At 46.9% G+C, this 18,555-nt stretch overlaps 1 long non-coding RNA gene across 1 annotated transcript in view; it reads left to right on the forward strand.

The window, feature by feature from the left end:
* Positions 1–17,714, forward strand: part of LOC146817180 (uncharacterized) — a 223,271-nt gene extending 205,557 nt beyond the window's left edge. Inside the window, exons 2-3 of the long non-coding RNA XR_014962500.1 lie at positions 17,515–17,581; positions 17,696–17,714. This is a non-coding gene — a long non-coding RNA (uncharacterized LOC146817180). The remainder of the gene's footprint in view (positions 1–17,514; positions 17,582–17,695) is intronic.
* The last annotated feature ends 841 nt before the right edge of the window (positions 17,715–18,555 follow it).

Consider the following 18,555-nt stretch of genomic DNA (forward strand, 5'->3'; position numbering starts at 1 on the left):
TAAGTTATATAGCGGATACCAGCCATTACAAGATGTCTAACTATTAAATGGATGCACCGACCTAGTCGTGTTTCGTATCCAACATGTTGGAATCTTACTCCAACACTGATTTAGGTGTTTGAAGCATGATCCCATGTACTGGGTTCTCCTTAGGGAACACCCCTGTACTCCCGGCAACAGCCATTCAGGGTCTGCCAGCAAGTTAATGCTGCTGCTGACCACAGATACGAGGGTGCCCTCATGCTGCTGAGCTCAGCTTGAGCAGGTGAAGGTACCACAATAGGCTTCCTGTCACAGGGAGGTGTGACCACCTCCCAGACAGGGCTTAGTGTATTGGGCCGGGGTGGAGCGCTTTCCAGCACCACCAGACTTCTTTGAAGGCCACATTTGGTGCCCTCTGTGCATAATCCGATTTGATCCAGTTCAGTATCCCATGGTTTCCACTCTGGCGTGAAAATGGATAAAGGACAGGGGAGTATCCTCCTGCTCCTGGTCTTGCTGTTCTTCAAATTTTCTACATCATCTGTGTCTGTGCTTCATCCAGGTTCTCCAGAAGACCTGTGGGCATCAAGCACATCCAAAGTAATATACATTGGAGTGAAGGAGTCACTCCCCTGCATCGGCAGGCACCACAACAAAGCTGACCAGTCTGCTGCTCCCGTCGTCCTACGGAATTCCCGAGGCCAGCAACAAAGGTGATGGTTCTGAATTTCTCTAGAGGCCTGACCTGCCTTCTCTGCAATTTGAGGATAGTATTCCTCGTCGGAGCCGCTAGGACCAAACCCCTGTGCACGGCATTGACTTGCTGTTGCCAAGGCTTGTTGGCTCTGCACACCAGAGATATTTGGGCTACAAGAATCTCCATCCTCCAGCATCTCAATGCTCAAAGATCAGCATCCTCACTGCATCCTCTGCACCGTGGGCCTCCATCATTGGTGAGCTGCCTGAGATCCTTTTGCAACTCCTGTGCCTTCCACCTGTGGGTACTCTTGAGGGTCTTCCTTTGCTTTAGTGGCCTCCTCTACTTTATTGGGACCTGCTCTGACTCTCCTGCACTTGGTGAGTCCCTTGGAACTTGCTGGTCCCAATCGCTGCATATTTTTGCTCTCCACACCAGTTGCGGCTACCAAGGCTTGTTGGTGCTCCTGACCACCTAGACAACGACATCTGACGTAGGACAGCTTGTGCATGGCTCCTTGTCTTCCACTGTGTTACCTGGTCCTCACAGATAAAGCACCAAGGTCACCGTCTTCACTCCTGAACCTCTCGACATCGGTGGGCATTGTGCTTCTGTTCCTCATGGTCACCTCCGAGTGGCATAGACTGTGTCCCCTATGCTTGCAGGTTCTCCTCATCAAGAATCTACCTTTGCATTCCACCTGACTCCTTCACAGGCTTCTCCAGAGGCATCTTCTTCAAAGCCTTCCATTGTTGTCTTTGGCAGGTTCCAAAGTCACATCACCCCTATGCACCTGTCTTCCCTGGTGCAGGGGACCTGGTTCCTGGGGCATCCATGTGTGGGGTGGCTCTTAAACCTTCCGTTTTCAAAAGGGTTTCTTCTGGGTCTTCTGGGAAGGGCCCTTCTTCTTTCAAACTGCAACAGCGACGTCTCTGTTGACTTCCATTGAGCACACAGCTGTGTTTCCACTCTGCAAACAACCTCCATAGGGTTCCTGGGTGACTGGGGGTGAGTGTTGGAAAATGTTCAGCGCTCCGTCGCTCATCTCTCTGTGTTTGCTTTGCATGCCCTAGGTTAGAAGGGTATGCCCAGACGTGGTTCCCTTGCTCACTTTGCCACTGAATTCAAGCTAGCCTGGCTGATGAGGGGTGTTACCCGGAAACCGGTCCCAGCATGCTTGTTTCTGGCCCAGGGAAGAATTGGATTGGCAGTTTGGCCTGGACTGTTCCCATGAGGAACAGAGTTAAGACTGATTTGCATATGGTTGGGTCTGACTGGAGTGGCGAAGATAGCTAAAGATGATGATGGATTCAACCGAGATCTGTGACTGGGGGTGAGTGTCTCAAAAGTTTCAGCACTCCGTCCATCATCTCCTGTGTTTGCTTTTCCAGCACCACGTTGGCAGGGTATGCCCAGACTTGGATCCCTTGCTCACTTTGCCACTGGATTCAAGCTAGCCTGGCTGGCGAGGGGTGTTACCCAAAAACCGGCTCGAGTATGCTTGTTTCTGGTCCAGGGAAGACCTGGCTCGGCAGTTTGGGCTGAACAGTTCCCCTGAGGAACAGGGTCAAGACTGATATGCATATGGCTGGGTCTGAACTGGGGTGGCAAAGTGAGCTAAAGAACGATGATGGAACGATGATGGATTCAACCCAGATATGTGACAGAGGGTGAGTGTCTGAAACGTTTCAGCGCACTGTCCATCATCTCCTTGTGTTTGCTTTGCTCGCACTAAGTTTACAGGGCGTGGCCAGATGTGTGTCTCTTGCTCACTTTGCCACTGGATTCAAGATAGCCTGGCTGATGAGGGATCTTACCCCGAATCCGGTCCCAGGATGCTCGTTTACAGTCCAGGGAAGACCTGGCTTGGCAGTTCAGGCAGGACTGTTCTTATGAGTAACAGGGTCAAGACTCATTTGCATATGGCTGGGTCTGGACTAGGGTGACTAAGTGATCTAAAGAATGATTATGGATTCAACCCAGATCGGTGACTGGGGGTGAGTGTCTGAAAAGTTTCAGCGCTCCGTCCATCATTTTGCTTGTGTTTGCTTTGCTCGCCCTAAGTTGGAAGGGTATACCCAAACATGGGTCCCATGCTCACTTTGCCACTGGATACAAGCAAGCCTGGCTGATTAGGGGTGTTACTCTGAAACTGGTCCCAGGATGCTTGTTTCCAGTCCAGGGAAGACCTGGTTTGGCAGTTCGGGCTGGGCTGTTCGCATGAGGAACAAAGTAAAGACTGATTTGCATGTGGCTGGGTCTGAACTGGGGTGGCAAAGTGAGTTAAAGAACGATGATGGATTCAACTCAGATCTGTGACTAGGTGTGAGTGTCTGAAAAGTTTCCGTGCTCTGTCCATCATCTCATTATGTTTGTGTTCCTGGGTACTTACCTTTGGTGGTTCCTTGTGTCCTTAGCTCTTCTGAATCTTCTGGCCCGAGTCCAGTTCTCCTTTGCATTCCGCATTCCACTTTCTTAGTATATGGTTTGGTCTCCCTCTGGATCAAATGTGGTAAAACAAGCTGCTTTACACTCCTTCAAGCTAAGCCTGAAGGCAGCTTTCCACAGTTACCACTTTGAGAGATTTCTATGGTTATCAAAGACCACTAAAATCATCATAAGGGATGCCTGGATTATTGCAAGGTGCATCACTCCTGAGAGTGTGCACCATATACTAAGCCAGCCTCCTACAGTATGTAATTACTAATACACAGCTTTAGGATGTGTTTGGAAGATGTGATACTCTGCTACTTTTATAAACTTGAAGTCATGCCATATTTAACAATAGATGTACCTGTCCTTTTTCAGTCTGTTCTACAAATTCCGATTTAGTCTTTCCTTCAAGGTTTGTCTTACTGGAATCGAACCAACGTGGAAAGGATTTGTTTGTATTCATTTTCACATCAAATGTAGGTGTTATACAGACCTCTTCTTGAAACTTTCTGACTGGGTTTTCTTGGTGAATTGTTTTAGGTTGAATCTGGGAAAAAACAATTGCACAATTATAATCTCCACACTAAACTCTGAAATCTACCATCACGTACAATAACATCCAATTATGCTGGTACACATTTGATAGATAACTAAATATAATGAAGTTATGCCATTAAAGAATACATTATTTATCTCTGGTAACATTCTTTTCGGTAAGTAACTTGTTCTTCTGATAGAGGCTTCTTACCGCTTGTTCCTCACCATTCGAAAAGAAACCAAAGCAGTACCTATTTGGAAGCGTGTCTGTGAATGGACTCGAACCGAAAAATCCTATAGCGCTGACCAGTCAAAATGCCCCTCTAGGTGAACCTGACTGCCCAGACAGTGGTGCTTCATGAACGCATGGAGTGACGCCTACGTGCCTGGCAGGTGTCCAGGACAGGAACTCTGTATGCCAAAACAGTTGTAGCAGCTTGGGTCCTAGTGGGATAAGTGCCCAGTTCTCCTGAAGGCTATCTCCTTGGCCAATGTGTGGCACTGCAGAGAACCCCAGAGAGAACTGATAGCCCACAGTGGTCTTTAGTACAACTGAGGTAAAGGCTCAGTGCTCTTTGGGATCCAAGGAATGACGTCTCTCCTCCTGCAAGGTGTGAGAGAGGTATAGCTTGGAACATCTGTGGGTCGATGCTTTGACTGACAGTGTCACAACATTCTGCAGAAAGGATACTCATGTCTCTAGAAACAGTTTCTCTGGGAAGAAGGTGGGGCGCAGCAGGTTGACAGAGAGCTCGAATTTCACTTACAGGCTTTGCTGATGGTGTGGCAACAAGGACAATTATTTGAGAGTGAGAAGTCGCAAGGGACAGCTGTGAAGCGGCTCAAAAGGAGTACATATAAAACAGTCTGAAAGACCAAGTTACGATCCCACTGTGGCATGACATAGGGAGAGTGAGGAAACAGATGTAGGCCTTTCAAAAAAGCATCACACCCAGTGATTTCCATAAAGGGGGCTGATCCTGAAACAGCAAAAATGCCAAAAGAAGCAAAAGATTCCCTTTTACTTTGTCCAGATCAAAGCCTTGTCTAGAGAGGGACAAAACAAACAAAAAACATCAGATAACGTTTCCTGGAGAGGGTCAATCTAACGCATACCATTCAAAGCCAAAAATGTGTTCCAATGACAGGTGTATATTGTTTTTGTTGAGGGACGCCTAGCTTTCAAGATAACTTCAATCACCCCTGGAGGAAGGCTGCACGTGTTTAGCTGTCTCCACTCAATCTCCAAGCATGAAGGTGTATACCAAGAGTGTCCCAGTTAAGAACCCTGCCCTGTTGCTGCAACTGCAGATTTTTCCAGAGGGGCAGACTGATCGGGGGACAGATGCTCAGGCCCAGGAGCTCCAGATACCATACTCTCTGTGCCCAATCTGAGGCTACTAGGATTGGGTGGGACCAGTCAGTCCTGATCTTCTTGAGAATATGTGGCAGGAGTGGTATAGGAAGAAAGACATACAGAAGGCCATAGTCCCAATTGAGGCAAAACGCATCTCTGAGTGAGAAGCCTTTGACAATCCAATAGGAGGTTGCAAACAGATCGAGTCAATTTTCTCACAATTCAAAGAAAAGACTGTCCTACCTCTGGGTATAACTTCTATTTGTCATCCACTAGGCGTCAATGGCTGATTTTGTCCACCCTGGCATTCAATGAGTCAGTGGGGAGAATTGGTGGATTGGTAAGGATCTGCAGATAGATAGAGTCTCTACCAGATAAGGTGTTACACAAGGTAAGTAACTTGTTTCTCTAATAGAGACTTCTAGCCACAGATTCTTTACCTTAGAATAGATACCCAAACAATAACTCCCAGAAGGTGGTTCTGCAAACCCGATTTACTCTAGAAGGTCCTGCATGACCGAATGGCAAAGTGCCCTCCCGAGGGACCTGACTGTCCAGTCAGTAGTGCTTGGTGAACATGTGCAGTGAAGCACATGTGCAGCCTGACAGATGTCCAGCACCGGAACTCCACAGGCTAACAAATTGTTTACAGCCTTTTCTCTAATGTAATAGGAACACAAGCCCTCCCTGAGTTGCTTCTTGGCCAATGTGTAGCCAATCATAATGCAGAGCACAATATCAGTCTTCCCTTTCTTGAATCCGACTTACCCCACAAAGAGTTGATCGTCCACCCGGAATGGTCGTGTGCGGTCAAGATAGAACACCAGCGCCCTTTTTGCGATTGCTGATAGAGCCTCTCCTCTTCCTTAGAGGGATGAGGTGAAGCTTAACAGGTAGATAAGGTAGGTAAGGACTAGCCTACACTGAACCTGGTGAATACCTTCAGTAGAAAGATGCTCGTTTCCGACGGACCAGCCTGTCTAGGTAAAAAGAAATATACAGAGGCTGAGATGACAGTGCCTGCAGTTCACTGACCCGCCAAGCCAATGTAATTGCCACCAGAAAGCCTGCCTTGATGGTGAGGAGCCTAAGAGGAAAGTTATAAAATGGCTCAAAGGAAGCAAACATGAGAAGAGTAAGAACCACACTGAGGTCCCATTGAGGCATAATGAAGGCAGCTGGAGGAAACATGTGCTGAAGACCTTTAAGGAATCTATTTACAGTAGGGGATTTGAAGAGGAAGGGTTAATCTGGCAGACACAGAAAAGCTGAGATAGCAGAAAACTAACCCTATGAATAGTCCTGCTGAGCCAGGGTAAGGATAAACAAAAGACCTTGGGGAAGGGGTGCCGATATAGGGTCAACCTGTTTGCCTGTACACAATGACACAAACATTCTCCATTGTCCGACATATATACCGTCTAGGTGAAGGTACGCCAAGCTGCCAAAATAACTTTACAGACTTCGGGTGGAAGGTCAAAAGCTATCAACTGTAGCCAGTCAAACTCCGCGCATGAAGTTGAAGGGTTAACAGGTCCAGGCAGAGAACCCTCCCCAGCTTCTGTGAGAAGAGATCCTCCTGAAGGGGCAGCCTGATCCGAGGACCGATGGACATACTCAACAGCTTGGGATACCAGATTCCCTAAGCCCAGTCCGGAGCCACAAGGATGAGTTGGAACTTGTCATTCCTGATCTTCTCGAGAACACTGAGAAGGAGTGGTAGTGGCAGACAGGAGTACCTGAGGCCAGCACACATAACTGATGGCATTGCATGTTCTCTGTGGTGGCAAACAGATATAACCTCTGCTCTTACCACTGCTAAAAGAGACCTTGCACCACTTCTGGTTGGTAATGCCACTTGTAATCCACTAGGAATCTTTGGCTGAGTCTGTCTGCTGTGGCATTCAGAGAGTCTGCCAGGTGTTGAACCACCAGGGAAATATCCTGGCATTCCAACCATGTCCAGAGATGGATGGCCTCTTAATAGAGGGTCCATGACCCCACCATGCCCTGTTTGATGTAGTTCCACATGGCAGTGGTGTTGTCGGTGAACACCTGCACTAGCCTTCCCTTGAAGGATGATAGAAAGCCTTTCATTGCCAACCGGATCACTTGGAGCACAAACAGGTTGATGAGGAGTCTGGATTCTGATAGAGACTAGAGTCTCCCCCTCTCCCAGATGACCATCCCATCCCAAGAGTGATGCGTCTGTCACTACCGTGATATCTGGTTGAGGAAGGGAGAGAGATCTGCTGCTGACCCAAACGTGGTTTGTCAACCACTACTGCAGATCTTTTGTAGTGCCCTCCAAAATCTAGACCTTTCCGAGATATTCCAACACTCCTTGAACGCCTCAAACTCAGGATGGGTTTGGATGGCAGTGGCACCGTCCTTGAATGGTTTAGGTCCTTCCTCCAAAATCGCTCACAGAGAGTCCTCATCAACGGTAACCTATCCGCTCCCTCTCCGATCACGGTTGGAGTCCCCCAAGGATCAACCCTTTCCCCTACCCACTTTAATCTTTACCTTGAACCACTAACAGAGGTGCTACGCACCGCCAATATCTCCTACCTCATGTACGCTGACGACACACAGATCTACATTAAAATCTCTTCGCCTGAGGACTTTCTCTCCCTGAATGAGGCCTTGAAGCTGACTGTTCACTGGGTCACCGCCAACCAGCTCAAACTTAACGCAAATATAACTGAGTTTCATCTAATCTCCCCACCCAAAACCAATCCAAACATCCAGGAATGGATCACGGCTATCACATCGCTAAACTGCCCTCCTACCATCGTGGACTTTGCGAAATCCCTTGGAATAACCCTTGAAGGCAGCTTGAACATGCGGGCCATATCAACTCGATGGCCAAAACCGCCAGATTTCACCTGAGTTACCTTAGAAACCTGAAACCCTTCCTCGACGCTTCCGACCTAAAAACGGCAATCCAGGCACTAGTCATTTCCAGACTCGAATATGGATGCTCTACTCTAGCAGGGCTACCCAAGAACTCTCTGGCCCCTTTGAAAGCCTGCCTTAACGCCGCCGCCAGACTCTTAACTGGCTCAAAGAAATTTGACCATATCTCTCCCCACCTTAAAGCTCTGAACTGGCTTCCCCTTGAGGCAATAATCCAACTTAAACTGGCCTGCATTACTCACAGGGCTCTTTATTCCAATTCCCCTGCATTTCTCGCCCAGAAACTTGTGATATCAGGAGGAGCCAGAAACTCCTGATCTGCCAGAGACCTTTTGCTCCAACCAGCACGCTTCCGGGGAAAAAAAACCTACAATCGGGCCTTCTCTGGAGCCGCTCCAAGAATTTGGAACTATCCCACCCGCCATCAGAAGACATCCGTCTTTTGCACGCTTTAAAAAGGAGACCAAAACTTTCCTAATGGGCAAATTCCTCGCATAACTATGATGTTACAATCACCTCAGCGATCTGTTCCACCCACCACTTCGGCATTATCCATGGCTTTTACGGTTGATACCTACCCTGCACTCCTGAGTTTGAGACTACGTGCCTTCTTGTATAATGTATCTACCTATTTTTATATCCCAAAAGTATCCGGGACTTTGCACTGCTTGTTTTTGCTTACATATTGTATTTACCTATTTTCACCCCAACAGTACCCTCCCCTCCTAAATCTATTGTATACCACCCTTCAGTCTTGTAAAACACTTTGATACCCTCACGGGTCTGGTTCACACTCTATAAAACCTTAAAATAAAAAAATTAAATAAAATATTCGCCTGATGATGCACCCAATGGAACTTCAAGTTCCCACTGAAGAGACCGCATATGCCAACAGGCATGTGTCAGAAGCAGGGTGCAGGAGGCCATGAGGCACAGCAGCCTCAGAGTCTTACCGAAATCCAGGATAAAGGCTGAAATATTGGGATCATAGCCTGAATTTACTGGATCTGCCGCTTGGCAGGACAAGCCCAAAACTGCACTGTGTACAGAACAGCTCAGATGAAAGGGAGCATATGAGAAGGGATCAGGTGTGACTTCTGCTTGTTGATAGTGAAGCCCAGAGAGTGCAGGAGGTCTGCAATAGTCTGGAGGTGGGAGACGACCATCTGGGAGAGGCCGCCTTCAAAAGCTAGTCATAGAGATAGGGGCATGCCTGATCTCCGCAGATGAGCTGCAACCACCACCATCACCTTGGTGAACACCCGAGGGGCTCTGGTAAGGCCAAAAGGGAGCCTGGCAATTGAACGTGCTTATGGCCCACCATGAATCGCAATTAACGTCTGTGGGCAGGCAAGACAGGAATATAGAAGTATGTGTCCTGCAAGTCCAACCCTACCATCCAGTCTTCCGGGTTCAGGGCATAAAGGAATTGAGTGAGCATGACCATTTTGATTTTCTACTTTTGAGGAAGAAATTGAGAGGGCATAGGTCTAAGATAGGATGAAGTCCTCCATCCTTTTTGGGGAACCAAAAAGTAGCAGGGATAACAACCACATCCTACTTCTGATGCCGGCACCATCTCTATGGCTCCATTGGCGAAGAGAGCTGCCACTTCCTGACGAAATAATGAGATGTGGTCCTCATCAGCCGGTCACAAATAGGTGGCATGGGTGGAGGGGTAGTCACAAGAGGGAGGGACTAGCCCCTTTAGACAATCAGGAGAACCCAGCAGTGGAATATTATCGACCTCCAGTGGTGCAGGTGATGGTGTATCCTGCCTCCCACTGGGTGTTCATGATGGTCGGAGGGCAAGCTAAAGGGGCTTGGAGGCCGTGTCTGCCTGGGAAGGGGGTGACCTGGCCTGACCTCTGGCTACCTGACTCACAAGGCCTGAGTGCTACGTCCTCGGCCACGCAATGACTAAGGCATCTACTAGCTGTGGTGTCTGGGTGGTTGTAGACATAGCTCAAAGCTTCTTCCGTGGCCACAAAAGGAGCAGAAGTGGACAATGATTGGTGAGGGGCCACGGAAAGGACCTAGCCATAGCCCTGCTGTCCTTGAATCACTCCATTGCTGAGTCCGCCTTGTCTTCAAATAGACAGACGCCATCAAAGGGCATGTCCATGATCGAGGCCTGGACATCCTCAAAAAAGTTAGTTGTCCTCAGCCAGGGGGAGCACCCAATGAAGCTTCTCTGCCCAGCGAGTAGGTTGTATTCATCCCAATGCATAAGGTAACTTAGCTGCATCCCTCCCATCAGCAATAGCTTGAGAGACTATGGCTCGGGGCTCCTCTGAGACTATAGGCAGCACCTGTGCAACCCAGTCCTAGAGCCATTGGGAGTATCAGCCCAAAAGGCTTCGACTGCGACAACGAGTGCTTATAGTGGCTCTGCATCTGATTCCAGGACCTTCCTCTCAGCCAGAATTAAGACCATCATGTTTTTGCATGCGTAGCAGCATGGAGCTATAGCGACTGCTCACTCAAGGCCTTGGGGTTCATGGTGCATCAATCGACACAGGTCTTGGCATCATGGCAACACTTGAGGCACCAGAGACAGACGAGATGTGAGTCCATCACTGACATTGTCAGTGACAGGTGCCACTGGGCTTGAAAACCAGCCTTCCTTGTGCTCATACCTGCCACATCAGGAGACAAAGCCTTAAAAGATTTCTCAACAAAAAGTACAAAAATAGTCAAGGAAAAAACACTGGGGGTAGCTCCTCTCCAGATTTGTGCTGACTGGCGTGGAAAAAAAGGAACTGACGCCAGAACCTGGGGTGGAGCCTATATAGGTACTGCGCATGTCACTTTCAATGCGGACTATGCCAACACCACACAGAGCTGAATGATGCCACCTACCAGCATGCATGGGTACAGCTTGCGAAAAACTTCCAGATCCAATCTGATGCCTTTTGTAAGGTAAGTAATATGCAACTAGAAGTCGCTATCAGAATACGCACCATGCAAGTCACCTCCGATGTGGAGGATGCTGACGCGGAGCTGGATGATGCCACCTACCGATGAGCATGGGTAATGATCAAAAACATCTGGATCCAGTGTGACACCTGGGGAATATTCTTAGATAAGGAATCTGTGGCTAGATATCTCTATCAGATTTTGAGAACAAGAACTGGTAGTTCTTTTTTAGTCATGATCATGGAGAAATTTAAAAAAGGGTCTTTAGTATCTAACGCTAAAAAGTGCTCAGCTTTATTTTCATCCTGTTCCCAGATTATCAGGATATCTTCCATATACAGTTTTCATTCCTTAATGTCACTGTGGAAGGAATTTGAATGCTGATATAATGTGGTGCAGCAAATTGTGTACATAGAGATTACTCCAGCCCGTACTGGTCCCACTGATCTGAAGAAATAAGTAATCCTCAAACTGAAAGTAAATTCCCATTAGCATCGGTCTCACATACTCTAACACGAACCCAATGGGTGTATGATAATTACACTCACAACACTCAATCGGTTGTATGATGGAACAATGCGAGCAACTACCACGCATGCTTTTACTTCGTCATCAGTGCAACGCATGCGTCATTACCAAGCATGCACCTACAACAAACATTTTTACAATGCACGTGACTTTACCACACATGCCTTTACCATGAAAATATTCACAGTAAATGCATGGTTAGTAAAGAGATATGCATGGTAAAAATTTACACAAGCACACACAATCACTCATAGCTGAACACACACATCCAAGCTGCCATTACTTAATATTGTTGGGTTTCAATGTCACTCATTTATTTTTTTGTTATTGGTTATTGACTTACTATGCCTCCATAAAGGACTCATGGTAGTATGCTGTAAAGGATGCGTGATAATGGTCATGCATGGTTATGACCGCACTGTAATGGCTGTTTCCCCTCTCAATTCTGTGTAAAGTGGCATACTGGGAGATGCTTCTACAAAGTACATCTACATCAAGGGAAATTAGCAATCGATTTTCAGGAGTGTATTCCAAATCTCACATGATATGCAGAGTATCTTTTAAAAATAAAAATATACAAATTGAGCCAGTGGTTCCAATGCCAATACAATTCCAGACACTATGGGACATATTTATAAGCCCCTATTGCCACCACAACGTCACTTTCAGTGACGTTGTGATGGCGATAGAGACTTCACCTATGTACAAAGCAGCGTTAAGGTGGCTTAACACTGCCTTGTAAATAAGGCCCCCTTTTATGCTATATTTAGCATGAAAGGGGAGAGCGATGGGTGTTGCGGTGGGAGTTCCACCCCAACACCCATTGATTTTGATGTTGTCACCTATTCACAAGTGTTGTGTAAATAGGAGGCAGTGCCAAAATTAAAACCAGGGGAAACCTGGTCTTAAACAGGCGAAGCAAGGAGAAATGCTATATTTCTCCTCGTTTTTCCTGTTTCTATGTGTGCTGCTTTGTGCAGCTCACATGCAAACAGCAAAACGTCAATGATTGTTTATGTGCAGGAATGTCTCCCTTCCTACACATTTTTGTAACTTTTATGTGTGCTGCCTAAAGTTACAAAACGCCATTTGAAGATTGTTTATGTGCAGGAAGGGAGACTTTCCTGCACATGAACAATCTTCCCCTCAACCCAGACACCCTTGCACTATTGGGCAATGGTGCCTGCGTTGGTGCTAGGCTGCTAAATTTAGCGCTAGTGAAGGGAAACACAGGGCTGCACCATATTCTTGTAAATATGGTGCAGCCCTACATTTCGAAAAGTGACAGAGCTTGTTGTTAGCCTTTTTGGCTTGTTTTACATATGCCCCTTTGGATCTCTTAAGAAAGGATCTCTGGTTCCTTTGCATAGATGTAAAGCAATAGAAGCAAAGGATGCTAGGTTGGTCTATAAAGAGGAAAGAACTATTTTGCTTGGATATCCCGCATCGCACTTCAGCTTCCTTGAAGAACTTTAATTTCTGCAACAATGGTAGTTCTAGGATTGCCTAGTGCTTTTCTATTGCTGTTGTCATCAGCCAGTAAATTATGACATTCACTCAAATAATCAGATCTATTCTGTACCACTGAGCCTCCCCCTTAACAAGACTCTGCATTCTGCTTTTGGGAGACTGTCAAACAGAGTGAAATGTTGGGTTTCATGTCTTCTCAAATCCTTAAATAACAATATTTTGAATGGCGCTGATCAAGGGTTACGATGGATAGGGGTGCACTAGTGTACACAATGGCCCCGATTCACAGAACTAACTTAAGACAAAATCCTAAACTTACTACCATTTTGGTATTCACAAAATGCACTTACTACTTCTGGTAGTTACAGAATGCACTTACTACTTTTGGCATTCACAGAATGAATTTACTACTTTGGTATTCACAGAATGGATTTACGACTACTAACTTTACGTCCGCACTCGGGCTGGAATTTCCGCTCCTGGAGCGGGAATTCCGCTCCCGGGCTGGAATATCCGCCTATGGCACGGAACCGGAATGCACGAACTGTGACCGTTGATCATTTTAGCCAAGGGTAAACACCTGTCCAAGTGCAAACCATCCCCCGCCATGCATCAGCTGACACACTGCAGCCAATCCCAGCCAATAGCTCCATTTTGCCATGATGAACGTTGCAAGTGCCTACCATCCCCCACCACGCTCCAGCTGAAGCTGATTGATCAGCACCACAAAACATATAAAAGCAGCACACATTGAAGGAACAGGTTTGGCCACAGAGAGTTCGTGTTTACAACGCTGTACATCGCCAGTGAAAAATGGAACTAATGAGGAGGAAGAAGAACTTCACTGCTGAGGAGACCACCATGCTTGTATAGTGAGGCAGCACAAATGCCTATATGGACTCCCACCTTACTGCACCAGTGGCACACAGAAGGCATCCCTATGGCAGCAATTAGCCACTGCTGTCACAGCATTGGGGGAGGAGAGGCGCACAGTCCAGGACATCAAGAAGAAGTGGTAGGATGAAAGGCAGAGGGTGAAGGAGAAGTACACCAGGATCGAATTAAACAGGATCCTCCCTGCCGAACACTCTGGACCCCACATCTGTCTCACCCCACTGGACGAGGATATCCTTAACACAATCCATACCCACTTGGTCCATGTGCTGCCTGTTAGTGACGTCCGCTACATGGTACCAGGTAAATGGGATGACAAGAAAAAGTGCATGAAAAGATTGTCTGTGTTGCACTGCCATTGTGAGTAAGGAAGTTGTTCAAAGTGTATATCAAAATATAGTCAGTCAGAGACTCATGTGTTACCCTCTGTATGTAGCACCACAAGTCCCAGAATCCTTTGCATTACAAATGGAAAATACCTCCCCCACTTTTGAAAACATGGGCACAGTACTGCTGCTGTATATACACAACCCTGCTAAGTAGCAATTGACAAATATTAGCAGGGATGCGCCAGTACCAATGCGACACGCAATTCAACCCTTGCGCCAACACGGATGCATCGCATTTACAATGCGGTGCACTGTGGCGCAGGGATAGACAGATGTGTATTGCCTCTGATGGCATTAGGGGGGTGCTTTGCTGGAGTCGTGTCGCAAGTGCGACGCAACTCCAACAATGTCCATGGACCGCCCATACCTAACGTGCTGCGCCACTCCTTACGTCTGCTTCAAGCAGGCGTAAGGTTGCGTTGCAGCGGTCTCTGAAAAGTGGCTCCGTAAAATCTTGTAGATTTCACTGCATCACTTTTACAAGGCATATCCCAAAGGAACGCCCACCCTGCCTACATCAAAACTGGCGCAGGTTTAATGTTGCGTAGGGCTTGACAATGTGACTTATCCCCATAGATGTGTCACGTTGTGAATAAGTCTAAATGTGTTGCATGTTTTACACCACCACTGTGTCACAGAAGTGATGCAACGTCAGTGTAAATGTTTTTCAAGGGGCTTGTAAACCTGCCACAAATTATCCAAGAAGTAAATCACCCTGTGCCAGCCTAAATCACAAAGCAGAAGGTGAGAGAATCATCAGATCAAAATATGTCATACACATATTCCGTTCCGTTGTTCATTTCCCACCCTGCCACACCATTACATCGCCAATGCCCCATTGCTCCTACCTGCCCCGTCTGCGGCAGTACTTCACAACACTGTTAGCATGCAGAAGATATGGGGAAATGCCTGAAAAGTTCCACATGCACATTTCCCATTTGGTTAATTTTCTCTCTTCTCACCCATTGACACATTCAGCCAGAGCATAGACAACTGCAGTAGCAGAGGTCCCTGCATCTACTGGGAGGAATCGACATCGTACAGAGAAAGGCATACCACCCTCACTAACTGGTAAGTCAAACTGGCCATGAGATGGTCAAAATGCATACATTGTCAGGAGACAACAGAGGGACATATAGTGCCCACATATCAAAGTCAACCAGAGATGAAAAACTAGCTTCATTACTATTGGAGTTGTCAATGGACATTCACCGTTAGAAAATGACATTTGTGAACAGCGAAAGACAAAATATAACATGTCTTGGCTCATCATACCTTTGTAATTGTGGAACACAACATGTATGTCACCAACAGTCCCAGACCTGGGAATCCAATCCTGTAATCGAGTGCCACAACCAGTCAAAAGGGTGTCCCCACTATATTGTAATAGTGTCTGTAGACCTACTCAAGAAATCCAATTTGCACAAATATGATAATGATGAACAAGAAGTTAGATACCAGTGTCAGAAGGATTGACAATGCATCCACTGTCCAACTTCGAATGTTTCCAATATACATTAAATTGCCCAGTCCTCACAGCTGGTCATGTACTTCTTACATTGGCTGGCTTGTTTGTTGGCCATCAACAAAACACGATAGGGGACCTTACCTCAGGATTCGTAGTCATGTCATTTTGATATAGGTTGCATCGACTACGGAAACGCCCTCTACACCGGAGCCCCGACCAAGCTCATCAACAGACTGCAAAGAATCCAGAATGCCTTCGCACGCCTGATCCTCGACGTCCCACGCCGCGACCACATCACCCCCCACCTGAGGAACCTGCACTGGCTCCCTGTCGACAAAAGAATCTCCTTCAAGCTCCTGATCCACGCACACAAGGCACTCCACAAGACCGGCCCAGCTTATCTCAACAGTCGCCTCTCCTTCTACGTGCCCAACAGGAAACTCCGCTCCGCAGACCTCTCCCTGGCTACCGTCCCACGCATCCGTAGAACCACAGCCGGAGGCAAATCCTTCTCCAACCGCGCCGCCAAGACCAGGAACACCCTCCCCCTCATCCTACGACAAACCGAAGACCTTCTAGCCTTCAGGAGACAACTCAAGACCTGGCTGTTCGACCAGTAGCAACAGCACCCCCCCTCTCCCCACCCTCAGCGCCTTGAAACCCTTGCGGGTATGTAGTGTGCTTTACAAATTATTGATTGATTGATTGATTGATTGATTGATCTAGGTAGTGGGCCCATTCTAAGTTATAAGTGGGATCACTCATGATATTAAGTATAACACACTTCTGCTACGGTGGTGCCCACAACTGCTTGTGCTCATCCTTTGTGCCAGAAATTGAGTGCATCACATGTGGCAGCAGAAATGTAAAGCTGCAAATGAGGTCCCCCCAGAATCAAAGACACACACTGACTTCTGCTCGAAGGTTGGCTGTGATATCTGTTCAGGGACCACACACTGTTCCAGTGCTCGGCCAAGGTAAGTAAACCCAAGAATAATTAAGGCTGGATGCTTATTAAATGTGTCTTTCACCTCCACTGTATGTTGTATGTGTTGTACAACACTGTTGTTCTGCATCACAATATGCTCACATATGGCATATGAACACATACCAGATCAGACCCTGGTGGCTAATGAAAGGATGACACAAAATGTATGACAAGTGAGTGCAGAATGGACATACAATAGTACAATGTGTCATATGAAGTGACCAAAACACAACAGGCTTGCAATTCAATGATAGGAAAAATCCCTAGCAAAATATATATGGTTAAATCATAATGAAATTGGTATGGCTGAGGCCCACACTGATGCCAGTTGTGTACCTATGAGATGGGTGTAAGGGCTGCTAAGGTGAATCTTCATGCAGTTACACCTGCAAAATGACTTGGCTGAAGAGCAACAAGCTAATCCAGTGCAGGCGGAACGCATCAAAGCTTCTCAACTTTTCCACAATGTGTGATCATAACCAAATGTTGCATTCTGCTTGCCTCCTCTTCTACAGTATTCACATGTATAGGTGAGTGTTTGACATATGAGGTTTGAATGTCTGCTGTACAAGACACAATCCGTTGTCAGCTAAGTAGTACCATGATGTTGGAAATAGAGTTTGCAAAGAGAGGACACTCAAAGGATGCACATAAGAAATCTGTGTTCTCTCATTCAAAAATGAGCTTTGTGACTTCATGGGTAGGGAAGCACAAATGAGCAACATCATGTCCCTGACTACTGCACATCTCACACATGAACTCCTTTCAGACTTGTCAACAGACAACATTACACTCATGAAAAATGTTAGTCTTAAAGGTCAAGGTGAAATCAGTGTAATGCGGAGGAGTCCGGATCATTTATCCCCTTCCTTGAAATATCAGTAACCTTCTCATACATGTTTGTCTGTTGATGTGTCATCTTATTGATTTCAGTGCTGCGTGGAGGTAACAGCTGGCAAATGCTGCATGTGAGCAGGTGCCCACATGTAAAGTCCATGAGGTAAACAAGCTGCACATTGTCCTGGATTATCTGCAAATGGTTATTGAGAATGACATGTTGGCTCATAGCTACCATCTGTTGTACTAAAATATGTACATGTATGTCTCATCACAGCTGCTGACAAGATGACACCACTGCAGCGAACACCATCCCGGGGAATGCATGACATCCTGGCTGCAGCAGTGAAACCCTTGCGCACCTGTCCTTCAGGTAATTCTGGCATGAGGTGTGTCACTAGATTAGATTACTAAGCCATGACAGAGATCAAGATCGCCTTCAGCATGCAAATCAGGAGTGTCACATCTGCCTGTCTGTCAATTAGTGATGCAGATCATTGAGAATGTTGTCACTTCCCTCTACAGCTGCTGGATCGGGGACAGCTATGTCTACAACATCTATGAGGAGACAGGTTCAGCAGTTGACACCAGGGGGGAACGTGAAGGGACAAAAAGTTGTGGCTGGAGCTGGTGAGTTTGTTTTTATTATGTACATCTCCGTGTAACACCTCAGTGCTATGGTGTGAGCTGTCATTTGTGGTGGTACCCTAACCAGTCACATGATCCTCATCTGTTGATGCAAAGTACAGTTAATACAACCCTTGTGTTGCACCACATGTAATACCAGTTCAATCACTAATACGGTTGCAACCTCTGTGTTTCAGGGGATGATGAGGATGAGGATGAAAGACCTATAACCAGTGCGGGCTGATGGGGAATCAGAGGGGAGAATCCACTGATCCTCCAGGCAGTTATGTCGGCAGCAAGTACTGCTCAAGAGGAGGAGGAAGTTCCTTAGGACGTGGACTTGGAAGATGATGATGACTACATGTCCATCCACTCCGGGGATGACGATTCCGATGCCAATGAGAGCTATCTTGCCAGATTGCCAAAATCAGTCACGGCATCACATCCTCCGCCAAGCAACGTTCGTCATCCTCCTCCCAAACAAACAATTGCCTGTCCCGCATCCCAAGA

This window comes from Triturus cristatus, chromosome 6 (assembly GCF_964204655.1).
Source record: "Triturus cristatus chromosome 6, aTriCri1.1, whole genome shotgun sequence".
In the NCBI taxonomy this organism is placed as follows: Eukaryota; Metazoa; Chordata; class Amphibia; order Caudata; family Salamandridae; genus Triturus; species Triturus cristatus.